At 36.6% G+C, this 19709-nt stretch overlaps 2 protein-coding genes across 3 annotated transcripts in view; both read right to left on the bottom strand.

The window, feature by feature from the left end:
• Positions 1-8197, bottom strand: part of cers2b (ceramide synthase 2b) — a 31492-nt gene extending 23295 nt beyond the window's left edge. The window contains exon 1 of the mRNA XM_057834989.1: positions 7732-8197. The gene's annotated coding sequence lies outside the window, so the exon portion shown is untranslated. The remainder of the gene's footprint in view (positions 1-7731) is intronic.
• Positions 8198-18215: 10018 nt separating this feature from the next.
• LOC130914406 (CUGBP Elav-like family member 3) overlaps positions 18216-19709 on the bottom strand; it is a 68160-nt gene continuing 66666 nt past the window's right edge. For both annotated transcript variants that reach the window (XM_057833566.1, XM_057833567.1), the window contains one exon: positions 18216-18527. The gene's annotated coding sequence lies outside the window, so the exon portion shown is untranslated. The remainder of the gene's footprint in view (positions 18528-19709) is intronic.

The following is a 19709-nucleotide window of genomic DNA, read 5'->3' as shown; positions in this document are numbered from 1 at the left end:
TGACCAATGACAAGGCCGCTATGTCAGCGCCGCCAACATGGCGGCGGTCGGGAAGTATTTCAAAATAGAAATCCCGTCAATTAAAATCAATGGCTGCATGCAAGATTTGCAGCCTGAAAGTTTCGAGATGTGGAGTTAAATCGGCCAGTTTCAATACCTCGAACCTGATAAAACATTTGAAGACGAAACGTGAACGAACACGAGTTTGAGCCTGCAAGAGCAGGACTGCTATCCAGAGGACGGGCACTGGACCGGTGCAACAATCTCTGGTCAGTTCACTACGTCAACTTTGTCTTTTACTTAAAGAAATGCTGCAGTAATTTGGGAACTGTTTCCAAAGTAGGGTTGCCACCTTTCAGAAATAGAAATAAGGGACCCCCCCCCTCCCGAAAAAAGGAGGCTAATAGAGAGACGGGATGCTGTGGGCAATTATTATTACTTATAATTGTTAGCGTCCGCAGATGCGGAAACAAGGTTGGACCTCGAAGCGGACAACAAGCGGGGGATACGTACAAGGGTTTAATTGCAAACAAAAAATTACACGCGATCGCGGGATAGTAGAAATAACAAAAGGAGTCCATGACAGCAGGTCGACGGAGCTCAATACTACAAACTTGAAGGTTAACTAAGACGATTGGCAGTGAGCCAAAAAGCCAAAATAAAAGCACTCAAATACCTGCACAGGGTAGAGGTTACAAACGAGTGCAGCACACTAACACAAAAAAACCCAATGCAGGGGTGTAACAAGCAAATGTAGCGAGACTATAGTGCGAGATGTCAAATGGCGATCAGCAAAGCAAATATCTCGGCAGCCTTCTCTGAGCTCACCCGTGCTTAAATGCTGCGTTGATGAGCCCGCATTGGATTCAGGTGCGACGTCAGGAACGCCCCCACTAACAGCCCAACAACAAAACACAATCTAACCAGCAGCAGAATGTGACAGTAATTTCATGAAAGTTGCACTGTTTGGCCTTTGAGAGGTTTAAAAAAAAGTTTACTCAGTTCATTCAGAGTTTATTATTATGAACTTATTTTTAATTTCTTACTGTTGGGCTAGTATTATACTTTGTACTAGTCTTTTTCCTATTTTGCAAAGGTAAGCAACAGCCTGACAAAGACTTGATAGCAATGATTTCACATCCAATTATGTAGCTCTTTTGGGGGGGGGGGGTTATATACATATATATATATATATATATATATATATATATATATATATATATATAAACGGGGTGGTATCAGTATGGTATCGGCCGATACTGCACAGCCAGGTATCGGTATCGGGGCCAAAATATGGTATCGGTGCAACACTAATAAAAACCTTATGTTGGTCTTAACAGGGAGCAGCTGGATTCAGCCATGTTAAATGGGCTTTGTCATATTCACTATTGCCACTAGAGGGCAGTGTATCCACCCAAATCAATAAAACTAAACGGTAACACTTTCAAAACAAACCATGACATACAATGCCACTCTAAACGAATACTCGAAGCAGCAAAATTTAATTAGAAGCTTTTATCTAATCGAATTATTCGAGTTAATCAATTAATCATAGCAGCATGAGAACAAATTGTAGTCAACCAGTAGATTGTTTACTGGGATAGAGATAGCAAAAATTTGAGTGAATTAATATTGGACATGAAATGTGTGTGCACAAAATGTCCACGTGTTTTGTCTTCCTGAATGATGAATCATTCATAACACAATTTTTCCAAAGACAAAAGAGGGAGAAGAGAAGCACGTCTACATGCTTTATGGGGGCCGGGGGTTGAAAGACAAAGTGGCTCACATCATAAGATCACAAGCCTTGAATCACAATGGAGTCGATAGGCCTGACTTGAAACAACATGGACTTTTTGACACATGCTATAAATAAATCCAGCAATTCTAATACAGTATATTTTTGGTCCTGAGGGATTTTCAGTACAAATACCTTTTTTTCCGTTTCAGTTTTTACAAAACCAATGCAATAGGGTTCCTAAATACCCAGCCAGTACTCAACCAGTTACAGAAGAATCCTCGGTTTACACCACAGTTCAGTTCCGACAGTGTGTATGTAATCTATCACTAATGCAGTAGTTAATTCTATATGAGCCTCCTTGTGCAGCATGACTACATACAGCATCCTTCAACCATGCAGTTTGTAATTATAAAAATTAATATATTGGGATCATTGTTCATAGTTCCCTTTAAATGGCTGGCGATCAGTCAAGGATATACCCTGCCTCTTGCCCGTTGTCAGATGGAATATGCTCCAGCTCACTTGCAACCTGAAGCAAGCAAGTGCTATAGAAAAAGAATGCAAAGGCTGTACGGTAATATAATACTATTTATGGCATATACACCGTCCCACTGATATCCCATTCTGTCACAACCGTACCATCGCAAACCAAACTGTACAGCTCCTGAATTGTTTTCCTGAATGGTCCATCGTGTCACCGCCGTTTCCAGGCAGCACTGTGGGCAGAGCCGCGAAAGCGTGAATGAGCGCATTGTGGGCTGAAGTGGCAGTCGGGGAGGCTGGCATACTTCACACACATGGTTCATTAGCGGTAACTCGGGTCAGGCCTTAGACTGTCATACCAATAATCGGAATTTTTCAAATTCCCAACAAGCTCTTGGTTGGCAGATGATACGGTGGTCAATGATAAGATAAGATTCTCTGTCAGTAATGGTCGAACCAAATAGCCTGTGTTGTATACAGATAGCGATCACAACAAAGTCAACTTCAATACTTTTTAAGTAGATTTGTAACCTGATGAATTATTGATTAGGGGATTAAATCAATCAGCGGACAGAGGAATATGGACCCATTTCAAACACACCGGGGGTGGCTTGTCATACTGATTGTCTGATCGAGGCCAAGTCTCTTTTACTTACATAAGTACAGCTACCTTCGCTATGTCTGAGTGTATGCTTTTTGTTTAGCACCTTGAGTGGCTCCACGTCATGTATATTACACATGCGAGGATAATGATAAGGAAAAACTCTGAAGTACCACCCTCCTTATAGAAAAACTGCTCAAAAAGCACTTTCAGAGTAGCGTAAAACAGTATAACCTCATTATTTTTCAACAGATCCTCACCCCTTTTGTTTTGTCTGCTAAAATAGGGAACCCATAGGCTGATGAGATTAAAGTTTTTCTTCACGTCCATGCATTAGAATTACCATGATGTTTCAAACAGTGTCTCTTGCCCTAAAAACGCCACCTGAGTAGTGCAAATGGAATATCACTTTTAATAAGAACAGCGTGGGCACTGGGCAGGTTAAGTTCTTTCATCATCAAGTATTGTTTCCTGAATTAATTAGTTATGTCATTAAAAAAAAAAAAAAAAGTTTAAAGTGTTAATCCTATTTTTCATAGAAAATTCCACAAAAATGGCGATCACTTGTCACGTTGCATGACTCATTTAAAACTGAGTAGTACTTTGTCCGAGTAAGAGCTTTAGTGTCGTGATAGTTGGATTGCCAGTAGTCACATGTGTAACAGAGCAGAAATGAGCATTTTTAATGCTTTTTCTGATTTTATGGTGTCCATTTTTTATGCCTGTTCATGATGCACTTAGTCGAAATTGCCATGGATCAACCTTTTATAAACACAAGACTACTACTTAAATGTTTAATAATTATTGTCTGTAATGTGAAAGATTCAAGATTTATGAAGCAGTAAATGTTATATAGACACATGGATGAAAAAAAGTTTTACCTAAAACTGAAGAGAAAGGCAAAAAGAGCTAATACTCTAACTTTATTCATTCATCTTCCTTACCGCTTATCCATTGCAAATATATATATATATATATATCTATGCTCTCTGCCAAGCTTTTTCAAATGTCCAGTCACAGTTATTGTGTGCATTACTTAGACAATCCATTCATTTAACCATTACTGGACGGGCTATGGATTAGGGTGTCAATAAAAAGATATTCACATGTATATTTCATGAGATGGGTTTGAGTGCTCCATTTCCTGTATATATCTACCGTACATCTCAATTGACCTATGGATAATGGCACAAATCACAACTATTAACAAAGTAATGTTTGATTATTTTCATACATAAAATGCTGTCATTTATTCATATTATAAGTGTATGTAGGTAAGTGCGTATTACAGTTCATTCAAACGTATCATGAAATAAGATCAAATGTACACTAGCTGTGACTGTAGTACAAATTTATTCAAGCTATCTTTTTCTGCTTCATCAATCAATTTTGTACACTGCTTGTGGTGAAACGTGACCTGGGGCCTATTGCAGCTGATTTTTGGCAAGAAGCAGAGTACAACCCGAACTAGTTACCAAGCATTTTAGGTCACATATTGACAAACAGCAAACTTCCAACCGCTCGTGATTGCTCATTATATCACCAGAATCGCAGGTGACTGGTTGCCAAACGGCCATCTATCTTCTATAGGTTTCGTCCTCATGAGGGTTAAGGTCGGGAAGCTGTAAACTAAGCTATCCCAGTTGACTTTAGGTCAGAGGTGGGGTACAGCTCTGACTGGACACAATTCAATTACAGGGACAAATAACCATTTTTACCTCTGCAAATGTTAGCATCCCCTATGAATTATGCATTATTTGCAGATGTGGGAGAACGCCAGAGTATCTTAAATATTTCCACAAAGACATAAGTGCAAGTATTTTCAGATAGGAAGGCCATAGCCTATATTCAAACACTGATTCTCAGCATGTGCTACACACAAGGATACCAGGCTGCCCAATCTTGTTTATTTATCTTCTAAAAAATTACTGTACAGTATCTCATTTACTGCCATTGTCAGCAGTAGACATGTGCTGATTACCGTTTTCAAGGTATAATGTGGTATGAAAATGTCACGGTTTCAAAACCATAATTTTTTTCGTCGTAACGTCCCTAAGGTTTTTTTTTTTTTTTATATCCCAATAATGCAGTGAGAAATCCCTCACTTGCAGCTGCAAGGCTCAACCCTCACTCACCGATTGTTGCTTAGTGTCAGTGAGTAAGCTGTGCTACACGATGGCTGGAGGAGGGGAAACTCCTGAACTTTTCCCCCATCGAAGAAAACTAAATCGCTGGTACAGGTATACTTCGGCTGCAAAAAAGTTACAGATGGCCGCGGCTTAGAGGAGGGCCAACCGACATGTAAACCATGTTTGCGGAGGGTGACTGCTGAGAAGATAAAACCTCCAATATGATTTCGCATTTATACAAAATTAAAGGTTAGTAAACACTATCATGAACGTTTCCCACCAGATACGAGCGTGTTTAGTGTGCCTAGCGGTGATAAAACGAGTGCTTTTTTTTTTTCTCTCTGGCAACTGTCTGTGTTGAGAAAGAGAGTGTGTGTGTACAATGTCATACACCCGTGCTTTTTATGTAAAACAATTCAATTATTTTTGTTCTAATGGTAATAATGTTGAGCTGTGGCTTTGGATTTACGCTCACCTATTGGACTGTATTTATTTTATTTAGAATATTTCAGTTTTTTTTTTTTGTCATTTAAAATACTTATGTTCCAATTTGCTAATATGTTTTGAGTAGAGATGTCCCGATCGATCAGGATGGGTCCGATCACGTCATTTTCAAAGTATCGGAAGCGGCAAAAAAATATCGGCCATGCCTTTTTTTTTAATATATTTATATTTTTTAATGAAATCATTTTCTAATTGTATTTAACGTTACAATCATTATATGTTACACTCATCCAGAGTCTTTAGTTTAGGCTTAAGGTAGGGTTATCAAATTTATCCCGATAACGGCGGTTATTAATTTTTTTTAAAAATGTATCACGTTAAAATATTTAACGCGATTAATGCATGCGCTGCACGACCCACTTACGCATTGTCGCGCTCAATCTTTAATGGCACCGTTTTACCTATATAGAGAAATACAAGTCAGCGTAAAATGAATAGAGTGAATTTTGGCAGCCTTTGGAGCCTTGTTTTAATTATCTAAAGCCTTACAATCCCTCTCCCAGCGATTAGCAATATCATGGGAAGCAATGTCTGGAAGCAAGGTAGCAATTGATCTTTTTCTTAACACCTTGTTACTTCCCAACGCAGAGATGATATATCAATTGGTAGCACTACGCACAGTCATGGTTCCACTTCCAATCATGCATTTGGCCATGGCTACAGTATCATTTACTGAAAGCTCAACAAATACACTAGATGGCAATATTTAGTCACAATATAAAAAGTCACAAGTCTTTCTATCCGTGGATCCCTCTCATAGAAAGAATGTTAATAATGTAAATGCCATCTTGAGGATTTATTGTCATAATAAACAAATACAGTACTTATGTTGAATGTATATATTCGTCCGAGTTTTATTCATTTTTTTCTTAATGCATTGCCAAAATGTATATGATTGGGAAAAATTATCGGGAATGATTGGAATTGAATCGGGAGCAAAAAAAGCAATCGGATCGGGAAATATCGGGATCGGCAGATACTCAAACTAAAACGATCGGATCGGGAGCTAAAAAACATGATCGGAACAACCCTAGTTTTGAACAATTAAAATCCCGTTAAATGGGGAAAAAAATTGTTTGTTTTGAACCCAGATAGCGCAAAGTCACACATTTTAGAGGTGTAATTGCAATACTGTGATACTTTGCTTACAGTTATCATACCATCAGACTCTCATACCAAAACATGCCTAGCAGTAGACGTCAAATCTGTTTTGACAACTTTTACAGTGTAGCACGTACAGTATTAACAATAGACGGAGGAATACATTAGCTGCCATTAATAGCGATAGTTGTGTGATCCGTTTTGACTTGGAGGGTTGGCAGCAATCACACTGCCAGTCCCAGTGAAAATGGATTCGACATCTAGCACAGTCAGTAAGTTCAATAAATGCCCTATTATGAGTTACACGTCCTATGCCTCGACTTTAAAACTACCTTTTATAACATTAGATATCCTTTTGTTTGCAGAATAATTTGGGTTCATGCATTTTACCTTACCTGATAGTGGGGGTTTAAATCAGAGGATGTATCATTATTTTGTATTTCTAATGTTCATTTATTTAAAATTGTTATTATTACACATTTACTGTTATTTATTTATTTAAAAAAATAATAATCTCAAGAAGGGATGCCACGATTAATGGCAACGAATTATCGACAACTATTTTAATAGTTTATCATTCGTTCAGACATTGTTCTCCCCAGAACTGTGGAATATTATTTTTTTTAGCCTTTACCTCATGGGCTGACATTGACGTCAATGGCAGCCACATAGTTAAAACACACTTGTACTTATGAAGAAAAAAAAAAACAAGCTTGGTGGGTTCACTAATTTGTAACATCTAACAGCACTCAAGATGGCTTATACTGTCCAATAAGAACCCAGAGTCGAGTTTAAAACAAAATACTAATCAAAACTATGTAATAATGCAGTTATGCACATGGTCTTTCCAACAGTCATTACTCCAGCTGTGTGTTAGCGTCGTGAGCTAACTTTCACACAGACGGCTAAACAGCGACGCCAAGTATCAGAATACAGACAAAACACACTACAGCCTGTTTTAGATGCACTATATCTCAACGTTTTAAACACGGACGAGACATTTTGTGGCGTCGTATCGCCAGAGGCCCGTTATTTTGAGCTAATTAAATGACTCGCGTGAGTGCGTGATGACGTCGTCGCCATTCGTCTCGCGTCCGCCTGCCAAGCCGCCGCAAAAGGCAGACAAATGGGCTTTATTTTCCAGAAAGTGAGAGACGAAAAACAGCACTTACTTGTTGTTTTTCTCGTCTTCTTTCTTCCCGCGGATAAGTGTGGAATTTGGCTCGGCAAAAAGAAAAGAGAAAAAGTGTGGTCTCCACAGAGACGAGCTAACGGTACCGCTGAATGAATGTCCAGCTCAATCTTAGCACACGCGGACAATTTACATCTTCTACCCCGGTGAGTTAAACTCCCTTTTCGGATTAAAATGTTGCTGCGGGACCTTTAAACACTAAAAATGAAGATTTCGACGCGTGGTGGGGGACCGAGATGCTGCAATGCGCCCGCTTGATGATCCTCTCAAGAGTTGTTGTCCAGTTGTGTCCCCCACCCGCGGCTTTTTTTTTTTTGTGTGCCCTCCCGTGTGTCCCGGGGATTCGGCGGGGTCCGTCTGGGTGTATGCGGCCGGGCAGAGGCGAAGCCTGGCCGGGTGGAAGCGAGAAAAAAGGAGTGCGGGCACTCGGGCGGGCGAGCAGCAGGCCGGGGGGAGGAGTGAGGGAATAACGGAGAGGGGAGGGACACTGGGCGGTGGATGGGAGGGTGACGTCCGCGCGTCCAACAGCGACAAACATCCGCGTTTTGTTCCGCTCAGAAAACAGACCACAGACGCCCCCTCCTTATGACCCCGCTAAATCCAGATGTGTGCAGCTGTGTACACGCTGGAGATGCAACCACGGGCTCAGTTCTTTTCCTTCAAGTCAACAAATTGCATCGGCGTAGGTTTAGTCTCAATATTATAGAGAAGATATAACAACATTACGTGCATGTACTTTTTGCTGGGGACGCGAGATTAATAAAACCAAACAGATTGGATGAACAGGAGTCAGGGCTACATTTCTCATCAATATGAACCTAATAGGCTAAATGATTACTGCAAAAATGAATCTGTATTGATTTATACTAACTTTCACAAGCATTGCAAATTTATAACATCTTAATCTGATAATTTTTCTTAAATTTAGTCAAATAATTTTCTCCATCTTGTTTTGAGTGTTAAAGGTTAGTTAGCAGATTAATGCGTCAGATTCTTCCACTCCCATCAGTGGTATGAAAAAGTATCTGAACTTTTTGGAATTTCTCACATTTCTGCATAAAATCACCATCAAATGTGGTCTAATCTTTGTCAAAATCACACAGATGTAAAAACAGCGTCTGCTTCAACTAACCCAAACCTAAATATTTATAAGTTTTCATATTTTAATGAGGAGAGTATGCAAACAATGACAGAAGGGGCAAGAATAAGTAAGAACCCTCTGCCTAAGGAGACAGTATATTTAATAGTTGGTCATTTTTCACCAAAATCAAGAAAAAATGCTTTCAAATAATGTTTTGAACAATATCTATTCTTGAATTAAGACCATTTCTGACAAACAAGTTTATTATTATTATTTTTTAATGAAATATATCAACTTTGTATTTAAAATAAGTCTGTTCAGCCTATTTTCAACTAGCTATTTTTCTTATTTCAAGAAATCTCAGTGAGTAAATTTTACTTGAAGTACTGGCAAATAATTTCAATTCTTTCCAGTAGATTTACACTGAAAACAAGGGAATTCCCCCCCCCCCCCAGTTTTAAGTAGGTGGGTTTTTGCAGTGCATATTTATTGGTTCAGGTGATACACCGTTTGATTCAAACCTTTGTTTTCGAAAACTACTAAAGAAATATTTTGAACTTGAAGAATATACAGTATGTCTGGATTTTATTAGCAAATTTAAATTGCAATATTTGAACTAGTGCTGCAACGATTAATCGATTAACTCGAGTAATTTGATTAGAAAAAAGATTCTAATTAAATTTTGCTACTCCGAGTATTTGTTTAATTAAAGTAGCATTGTAATGGTTTGTTTGAAAGTGTTTGCATTTAGTTTTATTGATTTGAGTGGGTGCACTACCCTCTAGTGGCAACAGTGAATATGGATTAACTCATTTCACATGGCTGAATCCAGCTGCTCTCTGTTAAGACCAACATAAGCTAAGTTAGAATTTTATAGCATTTAAGCTAGAGGACTTTTGCTATGTAAGTTAGCCAATTGTTCTATTTTTGTAGTTAGATCCTCATTTATTTATTTTTTTATACCGTTTGATGTTCAGCTAGGGTATTTTTTTTTTTATGTTCCTTATCCGATTACTCGAATTAACTAGTTCATCGATTAATCGACTACTAAAATAATCAATAGCTGCAGCCCTAATTTGAACACAAATTATGTTAACATACACAAAAAACAAACAAACTTGTTAATCATGTCTTAACTATCCAGTAATGCAAAAAAATATACACGTACATTTGTCTTAATACCACTCAAAATTGTCTGTCTAAATAAATTAAATATGACAAAAAGACTTCTTAGTCAGGGAATAACAAAAATAAAAATGGAGACGTCCTTCAGGTAGAACACTACTGTTTTTTGTCTGCAAGCACAGCCAAACTCAACAAAAAAATTAAAGTTCCTTTGGGCTGCTTTAAGACTACATAAATAAAATAAAACTGAAAACTGGGGAAAAGGGGTTAAACCTTGGTTCACTACATTTCTTTCAGTTTAATTAACGTTAACAGTGGAAAACATACAGGGGAATATTTCTCTCAAAGCAGCTTCCTCTCCGAGTTTGAGAAATTCGCACAGATTAATGTTATGCTAACTCTGATGCAGTTTGCACTTTGAGTAGCAAAATTAGTGGTGTGTTCCCCACCTCCACAACATTGACAGCTCTTCTTTACATTACTTACAGTGGCTGTTGCTGGCCGGAAAAAAACTTCTAATATCCCTCACCTTCGAAGGGGGAGGAGGAGGCGGCATGCTGTAGTTCTGTCGGGCTGAGTATAAATGTGTGCATGTGTGTGGAGGTGGAGGGGTCAAGTCATCAGCCAATCAAAGGTGCAATTGAGGGGAAAAATGGACTGGCACAGTCACCAAGTGAAAAGGGGTCAATGTAAGCCTGAACATAATGAAAGTACAGAAATTCACTTGATAATTGTACGGTCAATTCTATCCTTACAACATATGGGAAGACAATCCTCAAATTACCTATACTGTATAACTTAAGTCATTATATTATGCAAATAAGGTTGCTTAAAAGTTGGTGGGGACCATTTCAGCATTCTGAAAAGTTGGTAGTGTTATGTCCCTACCGTCCCTATGCTAACCTATGTGGTTGATACACTGCTCTGAATTTTCAACAATACAGCTGTTGACAAGACTTATAATATTTTAACGTTTCATTTTGGATGTGCCAGGGTGATGACGTGCACATGAGCAACGTAAAAGAAAGTGGTTGAGTTTTGGGGTGTTGTGTTGTTGGCGGAAAATAAAGAGTGCATACAGCTTCGCCCAACAGTGCACAGGTCCCCTAGTTTTTGTCTCATTAAGAGTGCTTTGCATCTACACACACGGTCCACTACAATATCTAGATAAGTAGGAGAAGTTGTGGTTCGTTGTCCCATGGGTTGGTTGTCACATATGCTATAACTTGACCACCAGAGGGCGATGTTGTTGTGAAAAATGATCACTATTGTGGCCCAGGATTAAAAAAAACTACATTGTTTTTACCGTCAAGTCACACATCACTTTGTGTTAGGAGTTAAGCTTTTTTTTTTTTTAGAGTCAATTTTAAATTTTTAAGGTCATCACTGTTCTTTTTACAGACTTTTACACAATTGGTTTATACTTAAGAAAGTGCTAGGCTACCATTAAAAAGTAAGATGACCAGAGGTGGGTAATGATGTACTGTTACATTTACTTGAGTAACTTTTTGAGAAAAATGTAATTCTAAGAGTAGTTTTACCAAGCCATACTTTTTACTTTTACTTGAGAAGATTTGTGAAGTAAAAACGCTCTTACGGCGCTACTCTGGGCCACCCGAGACGTTACATTTTTCCTCTTTATTCTACATATTCGTTTTTTTTTTTTTCAGCGATGCCATTGCCAAGAGTAGCGCTACTAATTTCACCAATAAGACATCGCAACAATAATCCCATGACTCCTTTAGACCAATCAGACGCAAGCTTGCTGTTCTATGATCATGCCAACTTGTTCAATCACATGGCGCCTTTAAAGCACCGTTAAAAGTGAAGTATTTGACATAGAGCGCTGTCCTCAACATGACTCAAAAACTCGGATTTTAACCTCTCTCCCAGTTTTTATTTGGCACCGATTGATAGTGGAAAATCGGGGATGTGATCCTTTTAATTTTATAATAGTAACTATGAAGGAACTAAAGTAATCACAAACTAGGAACTATGTCTCTACTAGGGGACAAGCCGCTCATGCTCTTTGGACAAATAATGCTTAATTTCTGTCTTTTTTCCCTCTCTTGCTGGAATTCAATGACTTTAAAAAAATATATATATATATTTCTTTGGCTTAATGTGGTTATGTAATATGTTATTGTACAGTATCATTATAACAACAGCTCATATATATAAAATTGTGCTGAGAGAAAAAAAAAATACCATTGTTTAAAAAAAAAAAAAAAAAAAAAGCAGTTACTCACAATGTTACTCATGACTTGAGTATTACTTTCCCCGGATACTTTTTTACTTGTACTTGAGTACATTTTTTGGATGACTTTTACTCTTCCTTGAGTAATATTATCTTAAAGTAACCCTACTCATGAGTAAATTTTTTTGGCTACTCTACCCACCTCTGAAAATGACAAAACCACAGTGTTGATCCACATTCTATAGCTAGCTAGTTTCTTGCTAGCTGAAAATTTAGCTTTTAGCCAAAAACAGAGGAGTTGGTTGTTACAATTTAGATGGATGGTTGTCACACAAGCAATGGTTCAAAGGATTAAAATATTTTTTTTCTCGTCATTCTACAGGGCACATTGAAATTGTTTTCCAGCAGCTATCAGTTGTTTAAATTGTATAAATAGAACACAAAAAATGTATATATTTGGAGAGCTGAAACCCTTTGTCTGTAATCACTGCTTCAGAACGTGAGTAGATATTGCTCAATCTGCTGATGTTTCTATCTGGACTCAATTTAATCTTGTGTTGAATACAGTCTACACTGCTTGTTTCTGTTGTTGTGTTATGTTGAAGCAACATTGTAAAACTGTTCCTGTTTTTTTCTTCTTCTTTTAAACCTGTTCTAAATAGTAACATTACCGTAGAGTGTATTCTTTCTGGTTTATGTTTATTAATATAATCAATTATAAACACGCTTTAATTTCAATCAGAATTCGTCATCAGTTTCAAGAAAAATCCAATTTATTAGTGACAACCAAACACATACTGTGTGACAATGGTGATGATTGTCACAAAGTGCAAGGCTGTCTTTGACTGATAATAACTGACTTTAAAAAATTAAAAAGAAAAAAAATAAATAAATCAAATTTAAAACATTAAAAAAATACGAAAAATGAAAAAGACATAAAAGCCAAGCCAAGATTTTAAGTTTCTTTGTAATATATTTCATGATTATTCTAAGATTTATTGATTAGAAGATATTCTTTTAAGAATGAAAAAATGTGGCAACCTGCTCTCCTATACTTAGCCTCCACCCCAACTACCATCACCATAACCAACCTACATGAAATTGCAGCATTTAAGAAAAACGAGGCAGAGGTTTTATTCCTAAAATGTCAGATTTAAAATGTAAATGTATTGTAATTTGATATTAAATGCAACTGAACCGTGCTTGAGCTGAGATTCTTTTGTGTAGCACTAGATCAGGGGTGTCAAACCTAATTTTGGTTTGCAGGCCACATTCATGCCAATTAGATCCCAAGTTGACCTGACGAGTACGTATATTGTAATATGTAATATGATGTATGTAATGTATTGTATATAATAAATAATATGTAATGTATTTGTAATATTTGTTAACAGAGCATTTCTCGAGGAGGTACCAGCAGAGCTCAATTAAAAATATAAGTAGTATACATGATTGGTGATTGACTGGATGCATATTTTTCCATTATTTTTAATTGTCTAAAAATATAGGCATTGGCTCATAACCAAAAACTCATAAAAAATTGGATCATAGTAAAAAAAAAAAAAAATGTATCGGACATCTTGAGTATGTATTGTTATCTCTTACAATGTGTCATCCATACACAGCCTCATTGCAATAATGCTGTATTGATACAACAGAATGAAATATCAACATTGCAATTTAAACCTGAAATTTTTTTATCATACAGTATTTTAATAAGGTATATTAAAAAAATAAAAATATCTGTAATGCACTGTATTTGGAGGGTTATTTGTGTTTTTAAATAGAATTGATGAGCAATCTTTTTTTTTTTGGTGGGGTAGACAGATTGCTGCAGACGTTAACGTTATCCTTCGGCTCTCAGCATATTTTATTCAAGGAACTTTGTTATACCAACAAACAAAATCTGAGGCTCCAGGTTCATGAGCATAGTGCTGCTTAACTTTGTAAGTTTTAACCCTTGCCCTCCCCCCCCCAAAAAAGGTAATATGTAACACGTTGCAGTTAGAAAGTCGTAAGCAATTGCATGTGGACATGTACTAAAGTGTCACTAATTGCTGTTAACTTTGTCACTGTTGGGAAAATCTTTAACTTGTACAACGCTTTGAAAAAACGAGTTGGGAAGGATATGTTCAATAATTCATTGTAAATTAGAAAAAAAAACAACAGCCCTGTTTGTTTTACATATCACATAAATAAAGAACCTACAGGGTTAATGGCCTTTTTTTTTGTTTTAGCTTTGCTTTTTTTTTTTTTTTTTTTTTAGTACAGAAACGAGCACTACTGATCAGAGAGGGAAAAATTAAAGACAAACGAGTTATGTAAATTATCAGCATGTGGGGAAGCATTTTATCTGTTTAGGATAATTTTGACAATACATGCTATAAAATACCAATGGTGTATACAATTTTACCTTAACAAATACATTTTTTTAACATGTATACATTCCAAAAATATGAACAAAACAACATGCTGTATATGTTGTTTGTTTTTTTATTTTTTTAATTCAATACTGCCAAGTGTACAAATGCTGAATAGTTTGCTTTGAGCTTTACATAGCTTTATCACAAAGCAATAGGATTAGTTTTACCCCAGTATGCTAGTTAGCGATGTTAAAATGTTACTTTAAAAAGTTGCCAGTTCCTTTAATGACTGTTTTATGAAAAGAAAAAAATGTTTCATTGGCAAATAGCCAACTTGTATTTCAAATCAAGAGATACAATGAAAATGTAGTGGAAAATGAAAAAAAAAAAAACCTGTAACTTATGATAGTAAGCAGCCAACTCCCTTAATGGTAAATGGTGTTATACTTATATAGCGCTTTTCCACCTTTCAAGGCGCTCAAAGCGCTTTACACTATCTTAATGCAATAGTTGAGATAACAGACTTCCTTGTTCTCGTAATATAAGCACAGACATAGCGTTTTTATCTTCCTAATTAATGACTCTCGAGTCTCAAATGATATAAAATTAGTTTTCATTTTAGTTTTCAAAGCTGCCTACAAGATTTGAACTGAGCCTCACTTAAACTAATACAGTATATACAGTATATACATTAAACATACACAAATACAGACATACTGTTAGGAAGTATCAAGGTTGGAAAATGATACAGAAAAGGCATCTTTTAGTTGAATACTGGTCAAAATGAAGGTTTGGTTTCAATGTTGACATATAGGGGGCAGTCCATTACCACAAAATAAGAAATGTTACATCTTCGGTGCCAGTGCATTAAGCATGTTAGCCTAAGTGAGTGTTATTTATCATCTTTCATGAATTATTAACAGATTTGACAGATGTTTAGAGTTAGACAACTATTGCAGTAACCCTTTAGTGATAGCCGGATGTAAAACTTTAAAGCACTCTCCTGCTAAATGTAATTAGCACAGTCTAGTCCTCTTCTAACCTTATAACAATAGCAATCTTTGATTGAAAGATGGTCGCTCAAAGAATCTAAATATGCAAACCAGGAATTTCTTAGATCTATAATGAGGGAAAATAATGTTTAAATACATAACATGACAAACTCTAAATGGCTCAGATTTTGGAATTTTAATTTGACATCAAATACTCCAAAACTCCTATGTGCCGGTGTTCTGTCAGATTTTGCTTCCTTATCAAATTTTTCTCCTGAAGCTTTTGTGGTGGTGAATGAGCACTCTTTTACATTCAGTTGGACTTTCAATAGTATCCAAAGGTGCTAAAAAACAAGTTACATCATAAACAAACATGTGCAACATTAATTCGGAGTAAATAAATGCTTAACGGCACGGGGAAGACGTTACCGATGTGAGAGTGGTGTGCACTTGAGCACAGCCACATGGTAGATATGTATGTGGAAAACTTTCCTTCGTGTGACCAAACATACCTATTCCTTCCTTTATAGAAAGCTGTGGTGTTTACTTAGGACATGAAACATTCGTGGCCGTTTGTAACGTCACGCACATGTGCAGAACCACAAAGTTGCCATTTCTGATAGAGAGAAAAATCTGACAGAACACCGGATGTAATTTACGGACTGTCAGGCAGGATGTAATAACGCCAGAGAAATCTGTGGGCTTATCAGTTTTGGGCTTCTTCCTTCGTCATTCCTCATGGATGCTAGCACAGCTGCAAACTGCAACCTAACCGTTTGAGTTGAGCCAACCATTGGATTTAGCATCTTCATGCTGGGGTGGGGTCGAGGGAGGTGTCCGCGTGAACAACCAAGAAATCAAGGTTAAGACGAATCGTTGATCATACTTATAGATATACGTATATTACACACTTACTTTTCAATGACGATATTCTGTTTGGGCACAGAGTTAGCAGGCACTGTTAGCATACAACACATAAACGTTGACTTGAACGCAGGTATAAAGAAGCAAAAGTACTGTATATAGAAGCACACTCCTTAAAGTTACTATACCTCTTCTGGTGTCGCATTCTTTCTTTTTTTCCATTTTAGACCACTGTGGTTTTTGTCAACGATGGTAACGAAAATATTTCGTTGACAAACAATTTCTTTATGACGACGGGTCTTGGGAGACTAAAACAAAATGAGATGAATGCCAGTGTTCGTCTGACAAGATGAGAACTAGACGAAAAAGCGAGTTTCTGTCATGTTCACAATGCATGATATTTTCTTATTATATGTGTTGTAAGTCAACCTGCATCATAGCAGGGTTTGGGTCATGTCACTCATGTGAAATGCTGCGCCTTTCTCTCACTTCCTTCAAGCTAGGCTGTGCTCCAGGCTTGCTTGTTTTGAAACACACATTTGTTTTATCTCGGCAAGAGAGAATATGCAATACTGCTTTAGCTTATGAAGTTCTGTGCTGAGTGATAATCACACACTAAATGTAACTCGTAGTGTTAGCATAGCATTCACATTACATACAATTTGTGGTGTCCTGGAGAATATAATTAATTGAAAATAATGTACTGTTTAATAATGTTATATCCTGTATTATCATCACAAAGATGTCATTGTCCTTGTAGATAGTACAATATGTGTTAGTCATTTGTCAATTTCATTCGAAATTTTAGGGAAACCTTTATTTTTGGACTATAACTTTTCAATTTTACAGACGAAATCCTTTTTAGTGTTGGTTGACTAAAACTAGACTATCTGAAATACTTGCATTTGATTTGCTAAAATATGTCTGGCATTTGAAAATGGCTGCACATGCAATTTTTCCTATTTCTTGGAAATATTGCAGAAAAATGTAATTGTTATTTTTCAAATGCTAAGATTTTTTTTGGGTGGGATGCATTTGATCAAAAAGATTACAATAACATTAAACTAAATTAAAAGCAGGACTTATTAGTTGAGGCTTAATTCACAATACCACCATTTCTTGCACACACACACGCACACATGCTTAGGAAAACACAACATGACAGCTCTGTAGTATGATACTTTTTATTTTAACTTAAAAAGAGAGTGGATCAAAAACAGGGTTCAATAAATTAGAAATAAATATAATCGTCGTTTTCAATACATACATTATAATTACTCCATTGCAAGAGTCTGACAGAAACAGGCCCTTGGAAGATTTTGTTTTTTGCTTTTTTTTTCTCTAGAAAAATTCTAAAATGAAAATATTGCAACCCACTCCAATCCCTTTTCTCCCCTGATAAACAAAATAATTAGATAAATAAATAAAAAATAGCTCAAATATTAAAACCTCCCGAATAAAAGTGCGAACCCACTCCCTCCCACCCCCTCCCTGTGTTTTCCGCCTAAAATCTACGTAGAAATTTAAAATAGGTTAGTGATTTCCCCATTGTACAATTTGGAATGTAATAATCCCTTTTTATGAAGATGATAATGTAACTAGTGGTAATAATAATAATAATAATAATAACAATAATAATGATAGTCATAATAATGTTGTGTCCTTTTTCAGTGTTTCTAAAGATCTTTTTGCATCTTTTTCATGTTTGTAAATGCTGTTATTTGTCGACTAAGTTATTTACACGTCATTATGATCATGATGTTTTCTTTGATTCAGTTTTTTTGTTGTTGTATTGAGATGAAAACACCGCCCTCTATATTTTTCAGGTAATAGAGATGTATAGGCATGTCCATGGAAGTGATATATCAGCACTTTTTTTTTTTTTTTTGTAAATCAACCATCCACATACAGTACAGCAGGCTGGAACTGTACTAAAACACCCTGTCGGCGACTAGATGGTGCTCTCGGCTCTACATGGTGTGTTTGTGTTATGTACACCTGTCAGTCAGTCTTGTGTGCTGTTGGAGGTTTTGTGTGGGTATGTTTGTGTGTATGTGTGTGTTTGTCAGTTCGAGTACATGAAATGCACGCCGTAGATACACAGAGGCGACGGGAAAGCGCTCTGGAATTTCCACCTCAGCTCAGAAAGGTCACCTGTGGAAGGAGGGAGGAATGGATGGAAGGCGTGATAATGGTGGTGATTGACAAGGGGAAGAGAGAAGGACAGGAGATTTGTTAGATGTCATATTTGCATGTTCTTGTGTATTCACTTTGCTTGTAAGTCAATCATCTTGTAAATCATTGTGCGACATCACATACATAAATAATGGCTGCATCATGCGGCTTATCCTTGAACCCCAAAGGGGCCTTTAAAGAGGGATGGGCCACAACATAGACGTCATATTTTGTTTTGCTATCACTTGCAATACAACTAGGATATGCAAGTATCACTCAATATAAAGTCGACCCCTGCATATTTACGCTAATTTCAGTTATTTGTATAGTTTTAACCATCGATATTTGTGAAACTCCCGCTTATAAATATATTAGTATAAATATAATTTTTTTCATTTCTCTTTTTAAATAGGGAAGCGACAATTATATAAAGTGTTTTCTCTATTCTCGGTCATGCTTATTCGCGATCCCCTTTATGAAAATAAAGACGCTACAAGGTGACACCATGTATCAATTATATACATAAACAGCAGAAAACACAGACAAGGCTGTAAAAGCAGTTTCTGATCTTGCTCCCCTCTGTTGTGTTTGATAAAACAATGTCTATATGCTGCCATAGCAGTTTTATGGCACATTAAGCCCCCGAACTATTTTTAATTTGTACATTTTACCCTGGAGACCCCAGTTTACAGACACCGCATGTTTCAACCCAGCCATAAAAAGAAGGTAAGTAATTATATTTATTATTCGAGATGTCCGTCATTTTAGCTTAGAATATTAATTGATGTCTAATATTTAGCTTAAAAATAAAACGACAAAAAAATTATTCACTCGCATATTTGAAACTTTTAAACAAATTACGACACAATGAAAAAATTAGCGTCTGTAAATAAGTCACGGATATCTGCCTCATAACTATCGCTTAACTGTATTTTTTTTCATTACTGTCGCATTTTCCCCAATATTTTAGATGATGAATAATCGATCCATACAAAGAAAAGAAAGAAAGAAAAAAAAACGCTTAAAAGGGTAAATATATGAAAATGAAAATCTCACCACTCCTTGATGTCTGCGATTTCTGCATCGAGACCCTTGTTATATTACCATGTTTCACACATAAAATTCCCCCAAAATCCGGCTGTGGCCATTCACAGCTGTGTC

Source organism: Corythoichthys intestinalis, chromosome 4, assembly GCF_030265065.1.
Source record: "Corythoichthys intestinalis isolate RoL2023-P3 chromosome 4, ASM3026506v1, whole genome shotgun sequence".
NCBI classification, from domain to species: domain Eukaryota; kingdom Metazoa; phylum Chordata; class Actinopteri; order Syngnathiformes; family Syngnathidae; genus Corythoichthys; species Corythoichthys intestinalis.
The sequence above is the reverse complement of the archived record's forward strand: the minus strand, read 5'-3'. Positions and strand labels throughout refer to the sequence as shown.